The sequence below is a fragment of the Streptopelia decaocto genome (assembly GCF_964273445.1).
Source record: "Streptopelia decaocto genome assembly, chromosome: 1".
Taxonomy (NCBI): Eukaryota; Metazoa; Chordata; class Aves; order Columbiformes; family Columbidae; genus Streptopelia; species Streptopelia decaocto.
The window spans coordinates 31,182,772-31,207,269 of record NC_138663.1 but is presented as its reverse complement, the minus strand read 5'-3'; the positions used below and the strand labels follow the sequence as shown (position 1 = coordinate 31,207,269).

Sequence of the window (24,498 nt, the reverse complement as noted above, 5' to 3'; positions counted from 1 at the left end):
CTCGCATTTCCACAAAAACAAAGTACTGGGTTTAGTCAGATTTATCTTTTTCTGTATCTCACCTATACAACTAAGTGCAAATTAATCTTTCTTCTCAGTCATACCACTTTTCTCCATGCCCCAAAATCATGCTTTGTAATCACACAGCCTAATAATAAATGAACCAACAAACTGCTGGTAATGAAAATGTCATAAATTCTTTTTCATTCAAACCCCTTTAGTCATCTCAAGTATTCTTAGCTAATAGAATGCAATTCACCATTACATCAAAAACAAACAACAACAAAAAAACCTCTTTAATATTTTTAAAACAATTATCCACTGCACCATCTCATAGGGAGAATTTACATTATTTTTTCTCCTGATTCATATTCAATGTGATTTTTCCAAGAAGAAACAGAAAGAAATACTTCAGTTCTAGAAAACACCTCAAGTAATTACTCATTTTTGTGCATATTGGCAGAAGGTCCCCAGAGGAATAAAAAGCATCCACTACAGAGTAAGTATACTTTGTTTTTCTTGTTTATTTAATTAATACAATGCAAGTACCCCAAACTACTGTTTACAGTGACATTTGAATAATGCAATTAGTAACTTCTAAACTAATTTCTTAACAGTCAGCCTACTTGAGATTGTCTGCTTCTCTTTCCTTTCATATTCTTGAGGTATTTATTAGAGACAACTTTCTTCTTCAGTCCACTATCTTCGGACAAAGAGAATGGCACTGAGAGGAAAAAAAAAAGACCACACATATAGATATGTTTGTGTATATATACAAATACATGTTAAGGTAATGGTGACTAGATGAGGCCGGATCAATACATCAGATGAGACAGTTACGTATTTTTTCCGTTATGCAAGTTTTTAATAATTTAATTAGGTTTTGTCAATGTTTTCCAGATTCTTATTTTGTAAATACCAGCAACTTCAAGGGAAATTAAATCTTCATCTAAACTGCTAATAGTCTACTTACACAAATAAACTTTTCAAAAAGATAAGAATTTTGAGATAAATTGGTTGTGATATTAATTATTCACCATATAGTGTAATTTTCCACTTAATGCATCAATACATTTTGCCATGGGGCAGATCAGCACCAAGAAATGAAAGAGGCAATGAACTACGATAAGCCAAAGAACCGAAGACCTTATTCAGCATTCCCTCCGTAAGTCTGAGGAAAAGCCTTTTCACCTATAATGACTTAAAAACGACAAAAAAAAAGGCAAACAAACAAACAAACAAAACAAACCCAAAAAGATCTAATGCAAAACTGAAATGGAAGATGAACAACAATGTATAACTGAGCTATCACCCCAGTTGCTTAGAAGTCAGCATTGGCACTACTCCACTTGTTATTCTTCAGTGGTTCTTTGGTTTTTGTTTTGTTGCTGTTGTTGTTTTCAATAGTTTTCACAGTTTTCACGTATTATATAGACAGTCAATAAATGAAAACAATCAAAACCAAATTCATACATAATTTTTTAAGCCCAGATAATGCTGGACTTTCACTTAATCAGTCTTTAGTTTGTGACTTTCAAAAACAACCTAATATGGTCAAGCTGTAGACTAATGTTGCCATTGTGATGGCCTGATTATGTCTTTTCCAGGGATGTCACTAATATAAGTGCCATAACTGGATACTTTTTCAAAACATTGATATGTTAGAAAATTTTGAAAAATTACAGGGCCAGGAAAAGTCAGACAGAAAAGGTATAATAATAGTCAAGAGCAAAGAGAGTTCAGGAAGAGACAAAAAGAAGGGGGAAAAGGAGCATTTCAGAATGCCTGGCTTTCCAAGATCTATTTCAGCAGCAGCTGGTGTCCCTTGGAGCTCCTTTATAATGAAAATCTGAAGTGGAAACTGTTAAATATTCCAAAGTTCATTTTTATAAAAGAACTGAACTGTAGACAGCTGACACAAGGGGAACTGGGCTTCTGGCAATAGTACAGAAGAGTGATGGCCTTATTCTTCACAAGAAACACAGAAAATAAAACATATATTTCTAGCTGCTCTTTCTCATTTATCTTAATCCGTATTATTTTATAAATAATGTTCATGGTGAAAAAATGCAATACTTTAGCTAAAAGCACTATTAGCATCAGCAGTGAGTCTTTTAACTTCTAGAAACAGCAAGCTTTAACAACAGATAAGTTATCCTACCAGGCACTCTTCGAAGTTCACAAATAATAGTAGGTAAAGGAAGATACAGGTTTGATCTTCAAAATAGAGACATTTAATTTATTTTCATCTTTATTTTAGGTCTCACGGGAAAGTAGTTGGCAAGATGACTGACTGCCTCTATCAAAACAAAAATCAACTTTATTTCAAGTTTCACAGAAAGCAAACTAGTTGGAAATGCACTTATCCGGAAGGAAGTTTCCATTAAGACATATTTAGGGTATAAGGCTGCTTCTCTCTTCTCATGCAAGAAGAAAAATGAATTATTTCTCCTAAACTGTGATTAGGCTTGAACATGAAAAGCTTGAAGAACAGACATAGTAAGGAAAAAAAAAAGTATGTGAAAGGTGAATTGATGATATTCATAAAATCAAGGTAGCTTTCAAAAAACCAATGCATTCATAACTGCATCACATGTTACTTGAATTATAAGCAGGTACTCCAAAAAAACCCCACTGAGTTTACAGAATACAGAAGTTTACCACGACATGGACTTCTTTCCTAGATGTGGTAAATCCTAAATTCCCCATCTCACTGCAGCTCATGTGTTAGAACCAATCACGCTTCTGCTGTCCCAACCCTCTGCTTGAGACAGGTCACCAAGTTATCTCTCTCATTCAGAAAGGGCTGCTCATTCCCAGAAAGATTAGCACCTTAACTAGGTACAACATTAGGATGTTAAAACATCATTAATAGCCTGTTCCACTTACCAACATCCAGTGTTTGTTTTAAATATTCGCATTCAGAGATTTTGTTTGAAAAATATGTTTCATAATATAAAACAGCTGTACTAATAAAAGGAAATCTTTCTTCCAATGAAACTGAAGAGGTATCACCACATAAGTACTACAGCTCATTACAACATACCAATGTTAACTGACCAAGCTACTGAATCCTGTTATTATCTCCCATAAAACAGACCTACAATATAAAATCAACACTGCCTAATGCACAAAGCAAACCTAGCAGTGCATTTAAACACAATTACCAATGAAAACTAAAAAGGTAATTCAGTTTGTAAAATTACGTATTTCATTCAGGCATCAAACATTTTGCCTGTTGGAACAGCTATCCTTCCCCTTTGAGAAAGCACTGGTCAGGCTGTATATTGATGTTTCCCCCTTCTAGAGAATGCCAGGGTAACTTCATAGCATAATTGATGTTGTAAGGGATGTCAGGAGGTTTCTAGCCCAACCTCCTGGTCAAAGCAGGGTCAGCTCAGGCATCCGATCTGGTTGCTGGAGGCTTTATCCATTTGAGTCTTGAAAACTCAAGGAGATAAACGGCACAACTTCTCTGAATAACCTGTTCCAATGCCTGGCTGACTATGTCAACACCTTTCTTTGATTTTTACAAACAAATTAATTTTAGTAGTTGTTAGACAGAAATGCATTACTCAAATTTTATGCACAAGAAAAACAATTTCATGCAGAAACTAATACAGTTGTAAATTCCAAGTATGTGCCTAACAACTTGGAGTACTGGCTTGATTGGAATCAACAGTAAGTTACAGTTACGCTCGTGTTCAACTGTTTTGTAAACTGGAGAAAATTGAATTGTCTATGGTAAAGTAGGATGTTTCCAATAAAGCTATAAAAAGAACACCAGTCTCATTACTAAATCATGATTGCTGTGCTACAAGCTAACTCCTGTGCATGGGAACACCACATCATTTGGCCACTATGTGTCAATTATAAAAGTATTACATAAATACAAGCAAAGAACTTGTCAAATATGTGTATTTCCTCATTTCAACACTGCACTGCTCACATGAGTTCTTAAGAAGATTGCACAAATACAAAAATATTTTTACATGTTGTCTCACATTAATTATTCAATCTGTGATGCAAACGGTAACTCTTCCATGTCCCCCCATTTCAGACATGAGAGCTACTAAGTTACTGCAAATAGTATTTTAATCATATCAAAAGGACTACCTTATGCAAACAAAATACTATGGTGCAGTGGTAACACAGTTTTATTCAGATCTCAGATCATATTTCGGTTTTGTAAGTATTTATTTCAAGTAGCTGTAGCAAAACAACATAAAATTGAATACAAACAAAAAGTATAAACACAAACCAACCCTAATTCATCAGTTATTTCATTTACCGCCCCAAAAACCCCCAAAACTTAGCAAGGTTAAGCAAAATATACAGTATATAGAATCACAGAATCATTTCAGTTGGAAGAGACTCTCGAGATCATCGGGTCATGTATATGCTCCAGTTAGAATTGCTAATGTCTCTTCATAATTAGATCTATTTAAGTTGTTCAGCATTTTTAATGTTTACTACTACTTACAACTTTGGCAGAGTGTTCTGTCTGTCCTTGCTTTCTTCCAATGCCTACACAGAAATGCATATTTAACATACCTCATTAAAAAATTCATTGAAGAGTTCAATTTTTAAAATGACCAAGGGAGGAAAACCACTTTTTTTTTCCTTCCTTCTTTCTTTCAGTAAAAGTGTCTTTTACTTCCAATAAAAAGGTTAGTGACTACATTTTGAAGCCATCAACAGAAGCAAGCTTTGAGTTAATGCTGTGCTCTTTCCTGTATCTCTAAAAATGTACCAAAACCTAACCAGCTGTGTTGTTTGCAGAAGAACAAAAGCCACCTTATGGTCTATGCAAAGGAGTAAAAATTGAGACCAACATCTGGTAAAAGCACAGAAAAAGTGAGTGGAGATTGAGTAGAGAACGTAGTCTTGGACTGGACTGATGTAGCAAATCAAAAAAAGGAAGCTCTGGGGAACAAAGAAAAGTAAATTGAAGGAATGCTGACAGGCAAAATGCAAGGAGAGACAGGACTGCCTGAGGAAAGAAACTGAAGACAAATTTTAATGGTTAAGACCAGCAATATTTTAAAAATGAAGACTGAAACTGTCTACAGGAGAATGAGGAGACTGTCATTAGGAGACTATAAAGGACAGTGCTCGCAGAGGACTGGCAGAAGAGCCCTCATCCACCATGACACACTCTCTCTAAAGCTTCAAATAGAAAGGACTCCAGTCTTTCACCAGTTTTCCACTATCAGAAGTACCTGGGCACATGCACAACAAACTATGCCATTCTGCATTATCACTGGTGTCGGTAAAAGGGACTGTACTCTCACAACACCATCGCTCATAGTTCTAAAAGTTCAAGGGCTTTTTCAAAGGATTCAACTTTTCCAATCCTGTTGATAAACACTGTGGTTTCAATACAGTAACACAAGAAGAAATTTACTTTGAGAACTGAACATTTTCTGAATTTTCTTGGTTTAGTTTTGATGTTTTTTTAATTCCATTAATTTTCTAAGAAGAAAGTACATGGGACATGTATCCATATTTTCCCCCACAAACAACATGAAATAATATTACTAAGGTTACTAAATCAACCACACAAAAGTTATGAAAATTAGAAACATTGTTGTCTGTGAAACAATTTACTCCCCTCGAGTCTGTTGTCTGTGAAACCATAATTCACTCCCCTCGAGTGTGCATGTTTTTATACAGTAATGAAATAAACATGTACTGCTTCTTCAAAGTTACCTTGCCTCATTCAGTGCACAGGATAAACATGCACAGAAGAGGATACAGAACCTGATGCAAGGGTTGCCTGCTGAAGAAGAGGGATGTGTGCAGTGAATGAGGCAGGGCTTGCAGAAAGAAAAGGGGTCAGGGGCTCTGTACTACACCATAAAGGCTTTAATGGTTGAAGTCCTCCCTGTTGTAGTGTCCACCATTGCTCTTACTGTCATGCACACCTTTTAACCCAAAATTTCCATAGTTTGTAATTAACTGTGAATTCATTTTTCCCATCCACTCTGCAGATACATTCACAGATGTGTAGAGCACTCAGGACTGTTACTAAAAACCAATGGCAGTTGTAACTGCAGCAAATGTATTTACAAGATTTGTAGGAATTTCAAATTGGACACCAAAAATGAGTGAATACTTTTCATCTAGTCCTCTTTGTGCCTGTGTTCACTGTCTGTAAAAGTCTAGTTTCACATTAGGTAGTGTTTGATAAACTAATAATTATTTGTGAGGCATTCTGATCACTTAATGATAGCCACATTAGCAAAGTCCATACAGATGTTATCAGTCCTGTCTTCAGAGTTGAGTAATGCAGAGTAAATAAATAATGGGCTCACACAACAATCAAAGAGAATGATAAATAAAAACCAAAATACTGAATTGTGTTAAGTGAGCTCCATTCATCCTGTGCACTGAATGAGACAGAGCTCCTGTAGAAAAAAAAAATAGCGATCATGTAGTTAAGACTATTAGAAACACATGCTCAAAAAGGCACTTAGAAGCTCTTTGTTCCATAACCTTAATAATGTGGGATGTCTTTTACAGAAGGTGTTTAATATACTTGATTTAAGATCCTATGAAATCAAGTAAGTTCCTGCATTATCATGCAGCTGTGCTGAGGTTGCATTACGTTTTAGTGTCTTTCAGAAGCAAAACTGGAGATCTCTTGTTGGCTTTAAAACAGCATTGTAGATAATACAAACATAGACAAAGACAGGAGAGTTTTGCTTAGCTTCTTATTTTTACTTTTTGCAAAATTTAGACGGATAAGGTGTATTTTGATGAAATGTTAACTATCACTAAATACAAATACATAAATTGAGCAACTGATGCTGATAACAAACATTCAAATGTAAACAAACAAACAAAAGCTCCATGCTACCAATAGGCTCCTGCAATATTAAGGAAAGTTCTTATTAAAGAAATTTTGGTGGATTATTATCACTTGTGCAACATGGGCCAAAGATCATCCTTTCATAGGGATTTGTACAATATTTCAAGAAAGACATTTAAAAGTAACTAATGGCAGCAGGGCAAAATGAATATTTTTTTATAACTTCAAGTTATTTCAGAAAGGTTTTCCCTGCTTTTATAGAATTTCCTGGGTTAATTATTTTTACTTGTTTTAGAAGTAATTTTATACAAAAGGGTGATACTACATATATTTGTTAGCACGTCCTTTGATACGGCCACCTTTGCACTGCATAGATTTTTAGGCAATTTTTTTGCCTAATTTGTACACACCAGTAATTACATAATTGTTTATTTTTTAAACCTTAAAGAACCCTTTAAATATTTTTAATGGGCGCTAATATAATAACTATCGAAAACACTCTCAGTTCACAGGTCGTGGTTTACTTTCATTACTAAATGGAGCATAGTTGATTAACTGCATAGATAATCTCCGCTAGGTTTTATAAGCGGCATTAAATAGCGCTTCATAAAGCAGACGGAATTCCTAGAGAGCCCCTCGCTCTGTGTGCAGCTCAGCCCCTTCAGGTGACTTTTGGCAGAGCTCAGCAATGGCAACGTCCGCAAGTGGTATTTCTGTTCTCACCAGCAGGTGTTACTACAGTCAGTCTGAATTACTGCCGTTTTAGGAAAAGTGGCACAGAAAAGCAGCGTAATTAGCATTTTACAAGGGGAAAACAAAGTGAAACACTATTCTTTTTACTGCAAGAATGTGCAATGGAAGAAAAAAATCCCTTTTTCGCTGATCACCATTAAATACACCCAAACCGCACACAAGTAAACGAGACGAGGCGGCTGCCCGTGGGCGTGCAGGCTGCTCTGCCAGACAACCCGCGCAGCAATGGCAGTGCTGAAATGATGCGCTATAAGAGCACACTACGGATGCATTTGTCCACAAGCTGCCCAAACCCAAGCTGTGCCAGGAAGAACCAGAGACGGAACAGAGACTGAGGTTTCGGCTGCAGCCCCCACCCCCGGGCAGGGCGGCAGCCGCGTCCCCCCCGCCCGGCCCGCGATGGCACAGCGCTCGCCAGGGGATTACCCGGCGAAGGCGTCCCACTTTCGGCAGCCCGGGGGTCCCTGTAATCCCGTCCCCAGCCGCCCTGGCAGGGGGCGGCTCCCCCACCCTCCCTTTCCTCGCCGTGTAACACACCACCCCCGGCCGCCTCACCGCCACGGGCCCCGCGGCCCGGGCTCCGGTACCGTCCGCGGGGGAACCTGGGGCTCTGCCGCCGCCCAGCCGCGGGGCGAGGGGCCGCGGCCGCCCGCCGCTCCGCACCTGCCCCCGCTCCCCCGGCTCCGCCGGCCGGGAAAGTTGACTCCCCGCCGCGACACGGCCCCCGCCCACGCAAACCCACCCGCGGCGGCGTCCCTCTCCCCGGAACCACCCGCTGCCGGGGACTGCCCTCTCTCCGCACCCGAGGCAGCGGCTCGCACTCGCGTCTCTGCAGCGGGACCCCGCTGCGCAAAGCGGGCAGGGGACACGCAGCCGCCCCGCAGCGAGCCGAGCCGAGCCATGCCGTGCTGTGCCGAGCCCTACCTGTGCAGCGCTGCCGCGCAGCCGGGCTGTCACCCCGCGGCGTCCCGCCTCGGCGGCGCGCACCTGGCACGGGCACGGCGCGGCCCGCCGCCCGCCTGACAGCCGCCCGCGCGCGGGGCCGCCGCGGCCGAGCGGGGAGCGGCGGCGGCTGATTGGACAGGGGTGATGTCACTCGTGCGCGCGCGCGAGCGCGGCGGTGAGGGGAGAGGTGAGGGAGGGCGGGGAGCGGCGGGAGCGGCTGAGGGGAGAGGTGAGGGACTAGGTGAGGGCAGGGCGCTGCGGAACAGCGGGGAGAGCCCTGGGGAGTGGGAGGGGAGGGAGGGAGGGAGGGAGGTGGTGACAGCAGAGCGGGGGGAGCTGGGCAGAGGAGTTGAGCCCGGCGCGGTGAGGAGCGAAGGGGTGCACCAGCCCCGGCTGCGGTGGGTGCACGGCCGCGGGGAGCGGGATGAGAGGCAGCGGGAGGGTCGCCCCGTCAAACCAGGAGCGCCGAGAGTGAGCAGTGACAAGGACGCGAGGGCTTTTCAGCAACTCCCCATCCTCGTCCGTCCCACTCGCCGTGACACACGCCCGCAGGTGGAACAGCGCCCCGCGGGGTCCGGCGCCAGCCGCGCTCACACTCACTCACTCACTCTGGCGGGCACAGGTGTGCATGTTGCACATGCCCAAAGGGAGGTGAAGCCCGAGTGAAGGTGCTGCCCGTCCCAGGGCCGTGTCCCTCAGCTACAACTCCTGGCAGCAGAAAAAGAGGCGGCAGAGCAGACGGACCTCGAGGGTGCAGCTGCGCAAGAGGCGCGGTGCAGGGGTTGATGGAGAAATGTGCCCTGTAACGCCAGGTTCCAAATTTAAATTCATACCCTCCGGCCAAATTAGAAGAATAACTTTGAAACGACAGGATTTTTCTTAACCTTCTATTTCTTTTCTGGACTTCGCATCTTCTATGCAGGTTCATATTTCTTAATTCTTCATTACCACAAAGGCTAGATATTCATTTTTGAAGCCTCTGCCTCTCTCTTCAGCCCAAGTCCTGCACTATTTTCCACTTTTTAAATTCCTACATAAATCAAAACTCCCAGAGGTAAATAAAATAGACAAAAGGACAGTGTGAATGCACAGGCAGGAAGGTGCCCTATCCCAACATAAGTATGGGGCTTGCTGTGTGCATGCTTGAAGGAGAGCAAACAGGACCGAAGTGGAGAAATGATCCACAGAGGAGTCACAAGCTGCCAAATTTCTGATGGCTGCTGCCAGAAGGACTCGTGAGGGATGGAACATGGAACCTGCAAAACAACGAGACATGAGTTCCCACTGTATATGAAACACAACTCTTGGGGGAAGCAGGGCTGAAACTCTGACACTTCAGATTTAGAGAGGGTGACAGATAACACACAGTCACTAGCTGGTAGAGCATGAATAACACTTGATTAGGGTATGCCCCATGCGTGCCAGTGAATACCAAAGAGCAGAAAACTTCAGCTAGTCCAAAGCCCTCAGCCTGACAGCCTGAGGCTCCTTGTTGCTTCATAACTAAATCCTTCCTCTTGGGAGTAACACCAAAGTGCATGCATTTCCCCTTACAAGAAATGGAGTCTCTACAGTAGAGAGGCATCTGAAGTACTTTTTTTCAGCAACTTGAGGTAAGGAGGGGCAGGAGGAAATAAGACTGCTTCACTTGTGGCCATCATCTCACGTACTTCTTGCATGTCTGAAAGGATGTGAACTTGCTCCTCTAAAATGCAAGATACCACTGACCTTACAACTTTACAGCCTGCAGCAGATACTGTTGTGTCAATTACAGTGACATCACACGACCACAACCATATGGGTCAGAAGCTTGTTGTTCAAGGATAAAAAAAAAAAGTTCATAAAAAAAGCCCTAACAGATTCTCATTTAATCAATCCAGAGTTGGAGATTTAGGCTTGGGTTTTTAATTCCTGTATCTTAATCCAATACTGAGCATTGTATCTGTACACAAGCGCACAGAAGAGAAGAGCTGTCACTGTGGGTGTGCTCTCAAAGCAACAGGGGTGGAGACTGCATATCAGGACGGAAACTGAGTGATACCAAAGGTGCAAAACAAATGGGAGATAAAGACTGAATAGCAGAGCATATTAGTGTAAAGAGGTTAAATCATACATGTTGCCAAACAGTAGATAGTAACGGAACAGAAGGTATTTAAAATATTAGTGAGCTTTGAAACTCTGGCACAGACTTAGTCTGAACTGCGGTTTTTAGGCAACTGCTTCCTTACAGCGAGGACCATAAAACCATTCCAGACCTTGGCGGGGTTTAGAGCTCTCTTAGGACTGCACTGAATGGTGCTTGGTTCCAAAACTGCCTCAGGCTGCATTTTGCAGCTTGCAGCACTAAAGCACAGAAGTCAGCTTTAGGATGATTTACTGAAGGGAGTGCTGGGCTGCTCAGCGCGTCCCCTCAGATCTACAGCACAGGCAGCTATACAGTGCTGCAGTGTATTTAATGTTTAGGATACTCTCCAAAGGACGTTATTCCATCAGATTCAGTAATTCCAGTTTCAGATTTCATTGCCAGAAGTTAAGATGGCTGTCATGCACGTTTTGAGGCAGGGGAATTTTGTGCTTCAGTATACCAGTGGGTGTCTCTGCACAGCACGGAACATCTCTCCTTTTGCTTGATGCAAACATCCTTCGCTGGAGCCAGGGAGTCGGCAAAGCGAAACAGGAACAGAAAACATGCAAAAAGCAGAAACATTGTGCATTCAGCCCCCTGTGCATTTGTAATCATGAGCTGCCTGTTATTCCATAACACTCTCTTCTTACCATCAGTTTATATCTGTAGCTCATACACATACCTACATCCCTGGCGACCTGATTCCTGTGAGGAATTTGTTCCCTGGAAAGAGACACAAGTCATTTAGGATCCAACCATAAGGATGAAGGAGGCAGAGCTGCAGCTCGCAGCACTCATGGCGGAACAGCAACCACTGACCTCACTTCATATTTCCTACAACAAACACTCACAGCATCCACCACGGGAGAAAGGGGGGGCGGGCAGGGGAATATGGAGCAGGGACAACAGCTTTCTGTTATTAGAATAAAATGGAGACACAGGCCAGCATGAGCTTTGTGTACCCCTACCCAGTCTCAGTGATCTTTTAGAGGATTAATAAGATTAGAAGCCCCTATTGTTTCGCTAATGGCTGTTTATTTGAAAAATGTCTTTTCTTGTAAACATACAGAAATGACCATATGTTACTCCATACTCCAGTGCTGCTTTGGAATACTGCTGAAAGCAAAGAATGAAAATCATGCTACAATTGCAAGTTTAAAACAAACAAACAAACAAAAACCCAGTAAATTTGCCTTTCAAGTCTGCTGCTGTGGAGTTTTACCTGGTTGAGGTAATGCATTAAAATAGCTTAAGACTACTCTTTCTATGAAAAATCTTGCTGCAGCTTATATTGCCATAAGAAAGCTAACAGTGCTAACAATCCATTTAAAAATCCATGGTTATTTGAATTCCAGAGGTACATCTGCAGAGATAATTTGAACTCTGACTGTATCCAAGCCCATCATCCATAGAGCTGACACATGAGAATTCCTTTTCATTGCACCCAAATGATGCAAAATATTTCTCATGATATTAAAAAATTTCAAATGAATGTAAGATCTTTAGAGTCAGACAACACCAAGCTGAACACTACTCTTGTTGAATTCTAACATCTCCAAAGTGAATGAAACATGTCAGAAAGGTAATTTTAATTGTAAAGCTTAAAGTGTAGTGCATGGCAAGACTTAAGGTTGAAATGAGCCTCTGTATCTTTATCTGTTGTGGTCAACGGGGCAGAGTCTAGTTGGAGGCCTGTATCTAGTGGAGTGCCTCAAGGGTCAATACTGGGACCAGTTCTATTCAATATATTCATCAGTGACTGGGATGAGGGAATAGAGTGCACTGTCAGCAAGTTTACTGATGACACCAAACTGGGAAGAGTGGCTGACACACCAGAAGGCTGTGCTGCCATCCAGAGAGACCTGGACAGGCTGGAGAGTTGGGCAGGGAAAAAATTAATGAAATATAACAAGGGCAAGTGTAGAGTCTTGCATCTGGGCAGGAACAGCCCCAGTTACCAGTATAAGTTGGGGAACGATCTGTTAGGGAGTAGCATAGGGGAAAGGGACCTGGGGGTCCTGGTGGACAGCAGGATGACCATGAGCCAGCACCTTCCAATCCCTAACATTCTGTGATTCTGTGATCTTGCAAGTCTGTTTTCAGTGTTTCTGGAAAAGCATTCAGACATTTTTAAGGGTGCAAAAGGACAAAATTAGGCAATTTTAGTGAGAAACGACTTTTCTAACTGTGTCTTTTAATGGGAATATTGTCCCATACACAGGATGGAGCAGGAACTTGAGATCTGGCGAAAAAAGGTAGCTTGGGGCTCAGATAGATTTTTCTGTACAAACAAAAATATTCATATCTGACAAAGAACTGGACAGGGGAAAAACTAAGAGAAAGACAGAAGAGTATGTTTACACTCTGTTGATCACTGACTGGTACTGAGCTGTAGACAGCAGTCCAGAGCTTGTAGCTTTCTGCTTTTGGTTACTCTAAGTTACACTGAAGTTTAATTAATTCCTTGGTTTACTGATATTTCTACACCTGGGGAAGCTATTTCAATTTTCCTTAAGTATATAGGAAAATCTGCATAAACACTGCAAAAAAAGATACTGGTAATTACTGCAAGTCAACCTGCAACTCATTGAGCACATAAGATGAACATATACAATATTGTTTAGTACACAAGGAAAATACATATGATCCGGCACGTGTGCAATATTTCTTTATATTTTTACAAATCAATTGATTCAGGTGTAATTTACAGCTAAAGAGTGGTAAATAAAAACTAATATTTTTTTGTCGTGCTAATGAATACAGCTCCCAAGGGTTCTCTAGGGTTCCCTGGCTTTGAAACTTTTCTTCAAAAATATGGGTAAGGAAAGATTATAGTCTCTTCATTTCAGTATATGCAACTGAGGTACGAAGTGACTTGTGAAAATTCATAAGTGAATTGCAATTCCGTATTCTTTACAGGGAAGTGCAAAGACAGAGAAGGTTCCCCAAAATCAGGCTGTAGGCTGGAACTTCAAGCTGGGTGAGTGGAAAATAAAGAACATGTATCTTCTGTCTTTGGAAAAACAAACAAAAAACAAACACAACAACAAAAAAAAACACCACAACCAAAAAAACCCACCAAAAACTGAAGTGGTTGCACAGTAACACATAGTATGTGAAAGTTATGAAGCTTAATATTCCTATATTACTAACTTGTTTTAAGTACCTTCTGCTATTTGAAATCATGCAGTTTAAAGCTCTTCCAAGAAAAGACACGACTTTCAAAGAAAATTCCTTCATTCAAACCTCAGTAATAATGCACACATAATCTTTACTTTGGATTTTGCTGTTTTTTCAGCATCATTTTTGGAGGGAATTATATAATGCATATTTGTGTGCTACTTTTAATTTGCTTTTTAAAAATAAAATATTAATTACATAGAAAAAACATTAATTCGAAGGAGAAGAATTGCTGTATGATAGGGTTCAGCGTATCTGTAGAGGCTATAATATGCTCCAGATTTCTGAAGATTATTCAACTATTCTTTATGATGTTTTAATAAGTTCTTTTAGAAGTAGCGTTTCTGATGGGAGACTCTCAGTCGCATTAGTTATTAGGTACTTAGCATGAGCTATTAGATACTTTCCACTAAGGTGTCACAGACACCCTGGACTTCTAGCAACACTTATTTTTATGCCCACTAACCTGCACTAGTCATCACATATTAGCAGCTTGGGATTTAACCTTCGTTGTTTATTAAATCTTATCTGAAATCAGCCTGACAGGACAAGGTACAGAACCTGATACAGCACCTGTCTGACTTGGGAAGAAATGAGAGAAAGAAATTAGTTCTAAAAATTGTATGGCTACTGCCATCTGTGCTGTTAGTTGCCATCAAGGCCAGTAATGGGTGGTTTCCTTGTTACTGCTGTTGTCTTCGGCTGGGAATATTGACATGTCCATGTCAAGGCTGGAGTATTGCAGTGCTTGCAAAGCCACTCTGAGAAGATCTCACCATTCAAACATATATAAAGCAACCACAATATCAGCTTGATGGTGAAGGGGAGGATAAGTTTACTGCTTGCTAACACAACCATAACACATTTGCCTGGTGATCATCAATACAGGGGATGAGGTGTATCAAAATGATGTACTGGTGCTAAGGAATTTGGAACAGCATCAAAATACATTCCCGAAGACTACCATCATCAATTGGTTTTAACTCCTATTTCATGACCAGAACAACCCATCTTAGGCGTCACATTCTCTCTGTATCTTTTGTTTTCTTAACAATCTCTCTCAGGTGACCTAACCCCAGCTTTATCAGATTCGTCAATTGTACTACATCTAGTACAGTTTTTGTTTCCTTCTGTCCTGATTAGTTTGTACATTGTGTGAATGTCTTGGCAAGCCTTTATGTGAGTGATGTACATTCTCCAAAGCATGCTTGAGTCCTACAGCTACATAAGGGATATGGGAATTTATCACATACCTACTAGTGCTAATGACAAGGCTAAAAGCCTGAAACCTCTGTAGCTGGAATCTGTGTGTTCACCTCACCTTGGCTGCCTGTGTATATGGGTAGATACAGAAGTACATACATAAGTGTGTGCATGCCTCTGTGTACAAATGAATTTAAAATTAATTTCAGCAGGAACAAAACAGTGAAAAGGACTATGTCCTAATTTTCATCCCATAGAGTCTTTCCTTTTAAAGCTAAAAAAAAGTCATTAATCTTCTTAGAAATGTACAGCTACACTTAATTTGAAGAATTCTCATGGGACTGACACCAATTGGTAGCTCAATATATGAGATCATCTAATAAAAGACTAATCTTTAAACTACAAAGACCAGGAACTTCCACTTCAAAACATTATACTTTTTCCTTCATGCTTTTTCAAGCAAGGTGTTTTCCCTCTAAAAGGATACAGAAGTAAAGAAATTGACATGTGACAAAGTGCATGCTTTAAAAGACTCATATATTTTACAGTTTCCTCTACCTTCTTTAATATTTTTAATACATTTTATGCATAATTTGGCTGAATTTATTTTAATTAATGTTAGCTGTGGATTAGAAGAGATTACCAATGAGAAAGATTCTGAAAAATACATTCTTAAACTTTTGATTATGTGAAAGTTTAATCAACATTCATGAAGTTATTTGCAAAACTACAATCATAATTATTGTGGTGTGTTCTGCATAATGTGTTCCAAATTTGCAGATTTGAAATGTTTTAATGTTAGGAACCCTGTTAAAATATTTTCCCATTTCCAGCGGTAGAAGATGGAGTTTCAGGATTTTCACCAGGAAACCCAACACATCTGTCAGCAGCCAGCGGTGCGCCCTGCAGCAAAGAGGGCCAACAACACCTGGGGCTGTGTTAGGAGGAGCGTTGCCAGCAGGGTGAGGGAGATGCTTCTCAGCATTAGTGAGACACATCTGGAGTGCTGGGCCCAGTGCAGGGCTCTCCAGTGTAAGAGAGACATGGACATACTGGAGCAAGTCTAGTGAAGGACAACGAAGATGATTAAGCGACTGAAGCATCTGACCTAAGAGAGGGCTCACTCCAGCTCTAAGGGCTGGACTGTTTTAGGCTGGAGAAGAGAAGGCTCAGGGGAGTCTTATAAATATGTTTAAACACCTGATGGGGGCTGAGTAAGGAAAACCGAGCCAGACTCTTCTCAGTGGTGCCTGAGGACAGGATGAGAAACAATGGGCACACATTAAATTACAGGTTAATTCCATTTAAGCATTAGAAAACCTTTTTTACTGTGGGAGTGGTCAAACACTGGGGCAGGTTGTCCAGAGAGGTTGTGGAGGCTCCATCATTGGAGATACTTAAAAACCGCCAGGACATGTCCCTCAGCAACCTTCTGTAGCTGACCCTGTTTGAACATGACAGTTGGACTAGATGATTTCCAGAAATCCTTTCCAACTTCATGCATTCTGTGATTCTGTGATCAGTATATTATCCTGTATGTATTTTATGCAGAAAGTTCCAGCTTTTAAAATATAATGAATACAATTTTGCAGTCTCTACATATTCAGGACATGAGACTTTTCCACCTAATTTCAAGATGTGGCTCATACGGTATGTTCAATATAGATATGAACTTTTTCTTAACACAGCGTCATTTTAAAATAAGTATATGCATGTGTACACATGTGTATGTATAATATAATGAAACATCAAAGACATTCCTTATTTTTCAAAAGGAATAAAAAATTTATATAGGTTAAATACATCCATAAGTGTTTGCAGAACTGAGGATTTTAATTTCTTTTTAGGTATTATAATGCATTCATTACAGATACTGTAATATTTCTACAGATTGCATTACTTAATCTTTCTCTGAAATACACCCTATTTTCTGAGTGGAATATGTCATGACAAGCAACTCTAACCTACAAAAACTGCACAATTAATTTCAGAAGCAAGCAGAAAAATGCACATTTATGCACACAGCCACACACACTATTTCAAGTGCTTAGGCATTAATCATGTTCTTGATCTTCCCCTTTTGCAGAGTGCATGATGCTTGAATCTTTTAATCATTCACTAAATGTATATATTACTAAGTGTTTTGTGGCTTGTTGCATATGGTGGCATGATAGGGTGCTGTATGGACCATTTCAAAGTGCACATGAACAGTCTAGTTCTCTGCCACTCAAAAGGATCCACGTGATCTCTTACAGTCTCTTGTTCCTTCTAGAAGTCTTTAGTTTCTGCTAACATCGTATTTGCTTAATGTAAAAACTATCTGGGTCTCATCTTCTGAATAAATCACTAACATGAGTTCTCATAAAGTTAAGCAATATGGATTATAGGCACATCGAGTTTCAGCATGGTGATTTCTTACCTCCACTCTTTAGGATTCAGAGTAAAATCAGTATTTATCATTTTTGACTGATAGAATTTCTTTCCTTAAGATTAATCTTTCCAGGGGCTCTAGGAATGACAGCCTTATTTATCTACCACTCAACTTTTTAATCCTTTTTTATAAAAGTTATGCTTTTCTACTTACACTGTACATGTTTCCCTCCCACTGTCCTCATGATCATTTGAAGAGCTCTGAACCTCTTGGCTGAATTTGAAGTACTGACGTGTCAGAGCTAAATGCTTATGCATTTAGTGAAAGTAGGGCAGAGTAGAAATATTTCGTTTGATTTAAGGAAAAGCTGCATTCTGTTAAAGACCTATGGTCTGCTTGAAAGGAGTGTACCTATAGAAATCCCAAATTCAACGTAAACTGCTCCTAGGATAACCTATTAAACTTATCCACAAGAAAAACCTGTCTCCAGTGCTACTGGATTAGTGCAGTACTAATTCAAAACTGAGATTTTTCATGGAGTAAACCACAGGGAAACAGTCTAGTTTTAGGCTGTCCAGTCTGATCGATACATAAACCACGCTGAATTAGTGTCTGAGATTTGCTCCAGCACTACCTGATTTTGTTCTTACACATTGGTACTTGCATGCTTTTCTTCTAGATTAACACTTAACTTGGACAGATGAAAGCCAATAAGCACAACCAAAATAAAAATTCTAAGAGAAATGCAGTATTATCTATATAACATTTCATTTAATGTTAACAAGACTATAAGAATAAGTGAATTCAGAAATTACAGCTCCAGTGAGGTTGATATTTGTTTCTTGGTGGTTTGGTGCTTTTTGTGTTTCACAGATGTTATACCTCAGGGGGGAAAAAAACCCCAGCAATTACAGTTTACAATTAATGCCTCTGTAGTTTCTAACATTGTAGTGACTAATCACAACAAGCTGCATCATTACACTGCAGTACACACAGTTCCTCTGTTAAAAGGGTAGTTTAGAAAGAGAAATTTAAGTTCAGCCTAATATCCATCTGTTTTTATTAACCAGTGGCATTCTAATGGAAAATAGAGAAACTGTTCTGAACAACAACCAGAATTTGAAGGTCTTTGTCCTGGATGAATGACATAATTTATTCTTCATCATATCTCTCCCATTAAATCTTCATTTATTTTCCACATAACTTCAGTTAGAGACTCTTAATCCTGCTGGGATTTAAAAGCTAAATGTTACTGGGTTGCAGACTGCATTTCAGAAAACACACACTTCCTAGAAGAAACATAAAAGCTGGGGAATTTAGATTATTGGAAGTTATGAGTTTGGACAATATGGGTCTTATCTGAAATGACAGTTAGGAGGCACTTAAGTCCTTGTGTTAACCTACTTGTCTGCTTCTCAGGAGATACGTCAAGACCAAATTGTATCAGACCAGTCTAATCTCCTTATACAACAGCCTAACCCATCTTGTGGACCGATGAAAGGCAGTAGATGTCAAATACTAGGAATTTTTTAAGGTTTCTCATAACGGACTCTAAGCAAATTGTGGAAGATGGTTTAGACAAAAATGCTATTGCCTGGCTACAAAACCAGTTGGGAAAGCCTGTTCAGGGTAATTAGCACTGACTCAAGAGTCAAAATGGAGAGGTGTGCTGAGAGATGTTTGTTAAAGGTCTTGTCCTGGCATGGTATTGTTTAATATTTGCATTTTTGAGAGGAGTGATAAAAGAGACTATATGGCGTACTAAATTCAAATGTCATCTAGTTGGTAGGGAGCTCACTTGCCAGAGGACAGCTTTTAGTTCAAAGTGGAGTCCTGACAGGCGGAGATTCAATCTGAAAAAAGTAGTGCACTGCAGGAAAGGATCTGTGGGTTATCCGAGAAGATTGCCAAGCTTAGGCAAATAGTGTCATATTGCTGCAAGAAAATAAAACATAAAACTGGGACTTAAAAACAGCAGCATGAAGTGGCAGAACATATGAGCCAGTCCTTTCACCTTATTTAGGTCTGGTAAGGCCTTATTACAGTCCTGTGTCTGGTTTTGGACGTGGCAGCAAATGAATGTGGAGCAGTTGGACAGAACTGAAATACGCTCAGAAGAGTCACTGTGCTAAATGGAAAAATGAGACAAAATGAGACTGTTTAGCCTAGAGAACGGGGGATTAGTTGGTGACATGACAACAGTCTATTAAGTAAAAGGTGGAAGAGAAGGGGGTTCACCTGTTGTTCAAGCCTGTAGTAGAGAAGACAACAAGTAATGGCTGTAGATGACAGCAAGGAAGCTTCAGTTTAGATATTAGTGGTTTGAAGTGTCCAATTTAGGAGCTTTGTAAAAGCAAGAATAATCTCACTGAATGATCTTGCCTCAGGAATTGGGCTGTACTGGGTGATCTCTTTAAAGCTCCTTCAGCCCTGTCATTGATTGTCTTATTGATGTCTAAATCTCAACTAGACTGTTTCCTGTAGCAAAAGCTTCAAGCAATAGCAAATCTGAGTCCTGAATATCTTCAGTACCTTTTTTTTAGGTTATCCAGACCATAGCAGTAGTGTATTCTGAAGCTGTAAATATTGTTTTGCCCATATCAGTCTGCATTAAATGAATTATGATGGGAACATCTGCTGCTCTTCATAAGAAGATATTGCAACACAGGCAGTGGTTACTTCATTTATTACCCTGCCTGGGACCTGCTCAGCCATAGCATAACCTGTCAATTATGAAACAGAGAGAAATGCTGAAAATGACAAGGCAGTGGCCAGATTCACCTCACCTACCTTTCTATGACTCCAGTATAAACATCTATAAATGCACCACTCATGCTTAGTTCTGTTCATGGTGAACAGAAAAAACTAGGCAATTTTAGGATGCAATTCATTTGGCTTATTTTAGATGTCTTATTAGGGTGAGATGAACAGAAGTGCTTATTTTTCTCCATTGACTAGATGCAGACTAGATGAATAGCTCAGATGGGGGAATCTGCATGGCAAATATCCTCATTTCTAAGATAAATTCTATCTGGTATGTTGATTTCAGAATCCAACAGTATCCACATAACAATATTAGATATACAACTGTGCTGACTGGCAGCTGTTTGAAATAAAAGGTAATAGGGAGAAGACCTCACTCCACCTCTCAATTTACTCCTGCAGCTGTTAACAGCAGATAAAGCCAGGAGGTAGAGATTATAAATAAAGTTGAAATGACTGACCCCATAAGAAAGGGGTCATGCAAATTATGTTAAAACCAGAGAATTAATATGTAAAATAGGGCAAATATCTTTCAGCCAAAGAATTTATTGATTGAAACTACTGTGTACATGACTGCACTGGTGTTTATTTTTAATTAGAATGACTACTGATATTGAAAATAATAGAATTTCTTCTTTTGAGCCCTCCAGGTCAGGGTCATGCTATGTCTGGAGTTATATGTTTATTGCCAGATTATTATATTTTTGATAATTTAAAAAATCTTTTAAAAGGGATGAGCACTTCACCTCTCTTTTAGCCCTTAGATTTTTGCTGGAAAATGGCTGTCTTTCCTATTTCAGTGTTTTCAGTAAAACAGTATTTTACAATTGAGAAAACAGCAGAATGCACTCTTTACCACCAGCCTTTGGGTTTTAACCTTGCATTCCTCTACAAGATCAGATAGTTTTCTTTTCCTCTGGACTCAACAACTGTGTTAAATAAAATAAAATCGAAATCTTATCAAATACACAGGTTTTTACCAGTGTCTCCCTTGAAGTACCAGGCATCCTGACTGGCTCTGTAATCACTTGCTCTTCTACTTCGCCCATCTTCCCTCTTCTCACCTCCTCCCTCTTCAGCATTTGCCCCCATTATATTTCTTTATATTTCTTATATGTTCTGGAATTGCCTGTGACAGTCAGATCCCATGCAATGGCCACAGTGTATGTACCCAGTTTAGCAGAAGCATTTAATTGCCAAGTTGCCTTCTGAACATTGCTTTCCACAGTGCTGAAGTCGCTCTCTGTCACTTTCCCAAGTGCATACAGGATTAATGGTTGGTTGATTGCTTGAGGATCCAGAATACAGAAGACAATCAAAATGGACAAAGACCATCCTCCAGACATTTATTTGCCCCACACACCCCTGAAAACATACACAGCATCGGACTGTACTTCTTTAAGCTTTCTAGAAAAATCCATCAGGTTTTGCAGGAAATAGTTTGCATATAAAACAGAATAAGTGTCCTGATGAAGTAACTAGGGATTGCAAGAAGATTTCTGAGAATTCAATGTATGTTACTCAGATACATTGGAGCCCTGAAAAATCAGGCTGAAAAACCTTTCTCCGAAAAATTGAGGTTATGCAGCAGTCCCCAGAGCTTCATTGCAAATATTTTTAGATAGCTCCTTGGCACTTGCATTGAGATGGAAGAAGATTGTGTGGAGAAAGAGTTATTAGTTAATTCCACTCCTTTTGTAACAGCTACAAAACTTTACTGTTCTTGAGCATGAAATTTTGAATCCCAAACAAATTTGCATGGATTTTCCAAGGTAAAACCCCATAATGTTGCTCAAGTGGGAAACAAAGTAAAACTACTGTGCCTTGTAAAAAATATTAGACTTTTCTTGCACTGTGGAGTGTTTGTAAATCTGGCACACACTGCTATTGCATTGTGACTTGATTATTACATGCCTGCATTCGCTAAACATCAACAGCTTATTTTAAACAGTAATACACTGAATGTGGCTTTGCTGAAATGCATCACAAATGAAACTTACATTTCACTAAAGTAAACCGCTAGGCACTGACATTCAGACATTCCTAGAGAAATCTGTTGATTTCTAAATCACTTCCATGTCGTCGTCATGCAGAAAGATTGAAAAGACCCTCACACACAAAGCTGCCATCACTGATGAGGTCAATTAAACTACTTACATGTTGAAATTTGCTGGATCAAGTTCTTAATTTCCTGCTTAGCATTTTAAATACCATAGGAAAAAATGATTCATCAATATTTTATGTGCATATTTACTTATTTTCCAGTGACCTCCAGATAACTGGGATGCTCCAGGCTGCAGTCACTGAAATTGCATTATAAATAAACAATATAGACACAAAAAGCCAAATGCACAGGTGGGTAAATAAGCAGATTCCAGAATGCCACACAATTGCTCTCTGGAGTTAACACTGTGAATGACAATGCATCTCCTTACTACAATTTAAATTGTCGTCTTAAAAAGAAGCAGGTGTTCCCAGCTAGAGAACCCAAATACCTGTGTGGTATTCCATAATGCCGTAGAAATACAAACCAAACAAATCAAAGATCAGAGAACAGACTGTGTGCAAATCAGCAGGGAGTGCAAAAGCCACAGCTTATCTGCCCAGTGCCTTGCTTAGCTTAGAGCAACATGCACGTTGTCCATGTGTTGATGAGTGAGGATTGCCTCAGAAGCAGATGCTGAAGCTCCTGGTTATGGCTGGGCTGCTCCTGGTCTGGCCTTTGGCTGCAGCACCAGTGGTGGAGAACTCCAACACAGCCTGTGACTGGCCCTAAAGCAGCCATAGATCAGGGCCAATGGTGATGAGTGAGATCACGTGTTATTTTTCCGTCCAGTTTCTGCTTTCAAGCAGAATCTGAAAATCAGCTGTCCAGTGAAGTCCAAGCACTTTTAAATGCGTGAGGATAGGTTTCAGACGTCAGTGGTGACACCATCATGCTTTTAAGTGACACTTTCCAGCAGACCTGGTAATCTCTGCAAAATGCTGCAGCTGTCTCCTTCTGTGTAGAAACCTGACATGAGTAAAGCAAAAAAGATGGAATTGCCAGTAATAACTGCATAGCTAATGAGAATTTTAATGCCATATATACAGAAAGAAAAAAAAAAAAAAGACCAGAAAAAGGCACTGTTAGGTAATTAAAGAAAAAAAAAAAAAAAAGAAAATAATCCAACAAGCTAGCAGTCTGGCAGCATTCTTTTTTGTGCTCTGTACTGATTTTCAGCTCACAGATGCTAAACCCCAGCTGCGCACACCTTATGTGGCACCCTGCTATTCCTGCAGCTTTCCAGGGGCCACACTTGGTGAGCTGACCTTAAAGAGAAATACTGGGGAAGGAATGCAATGTTTCCTTCTTGACCAAGAGGAAGATAAAACAGCTGAAAATGGTTTAAGGCTTTAATGTATCCCAAATAGGAATTTCTAGCCAGCCATCTGCTGGAAAGAAGAGGTGGTCTGATTGCACCACAGGTTAAACATTGCTAAAGCTGTTGAGCGTTCTACTGCTCTGCTGCTGGAACTAAGAAAAGGAAATCTGATCTCTGCAGCATTGCTGCTCCTTATGCAAAGGAGCTTTTTACACATGTTGTGAATAGAGTGACTTTTTTATCAATGCCTTATACTTTGCATTAGGAAATTTTGTTCAACTTGCATATAGTTTTTCCAAACTATTTTTTTCTTCAGGCATATGACTTGACATTTTTCATGCCCAAATACCCGGAATATAGTCTTCAGTGAATTCTTAAGACACTGGTGTTTCTTTTTAGGAAACCCTAGGACTTTATTCTTTGAACAAGGACTTGTCATTTGACAGAGGGGTAGTTTTTATACTGTTACTTCTGTAATTTTGGCTCGAACTCAGGCAAACTGTCTGCCCAAGTGAGTAAAGACTGCTGCTGTTTTACAGGTTAAAGTATAATGAGTCAGGGTGCAGTAAGCATGACTGAGACTCTCAGAGTACATTCAGGCAAAAATAAAATTAAATGTGCCTGATCTCTGGTACAGAGAGCAGCTGGCCTGGCATTGCTTATAGCATCATTATATTCTCTTTCTCCTCACAGCAGGAGGGCCTCACTGCCTCTGCCTGCTGGGAAAGATCCCTGGCTGTGCCAATTTTTGAATGGTGCTAGTGAACTGTTTGTCAGAGTCCTTGTTGGCTGGATCAAAACTGCGCCATCACCCACACAGACACATGAGTGTCAGTGCCCTGGAACTGTTTAATGTACTGGTACAGCTTTGACCTCAGAGCTCCTGATCCCGTGTGTCATCCTCACATGCTTCTTACTCTTGCTGTTCCTAAACAAGCATGAGTTGCGTGAGCAACATACAGAGAGTATATGTTGGCCC

The 24,498-nt window shown here is 40.2% G+C and overlaps 1 protein-coding gene across 1 annotated transcript in view; it reads right to left on the bottom strand.

Annotated features, from left to right (window-relative positions):
* Positions 1–8,557, bottom strand: part of CNTN1 (contactin 1) — a 245,585-nt gene extending 237,028 nt beyond the window's left edge. Inside the window, exon 1 of the mRNA XM_082057174.1 lies at positions 8,492–8,557. The gene's annotated coding sequence lies outside the window, so the exon portion shown is untranslated. The remainder of the gene's footprint in view (positions 1–8,491) is intronic.
* Positions 8,558–24,498: the final 15,941 nt, after the last annotated feature.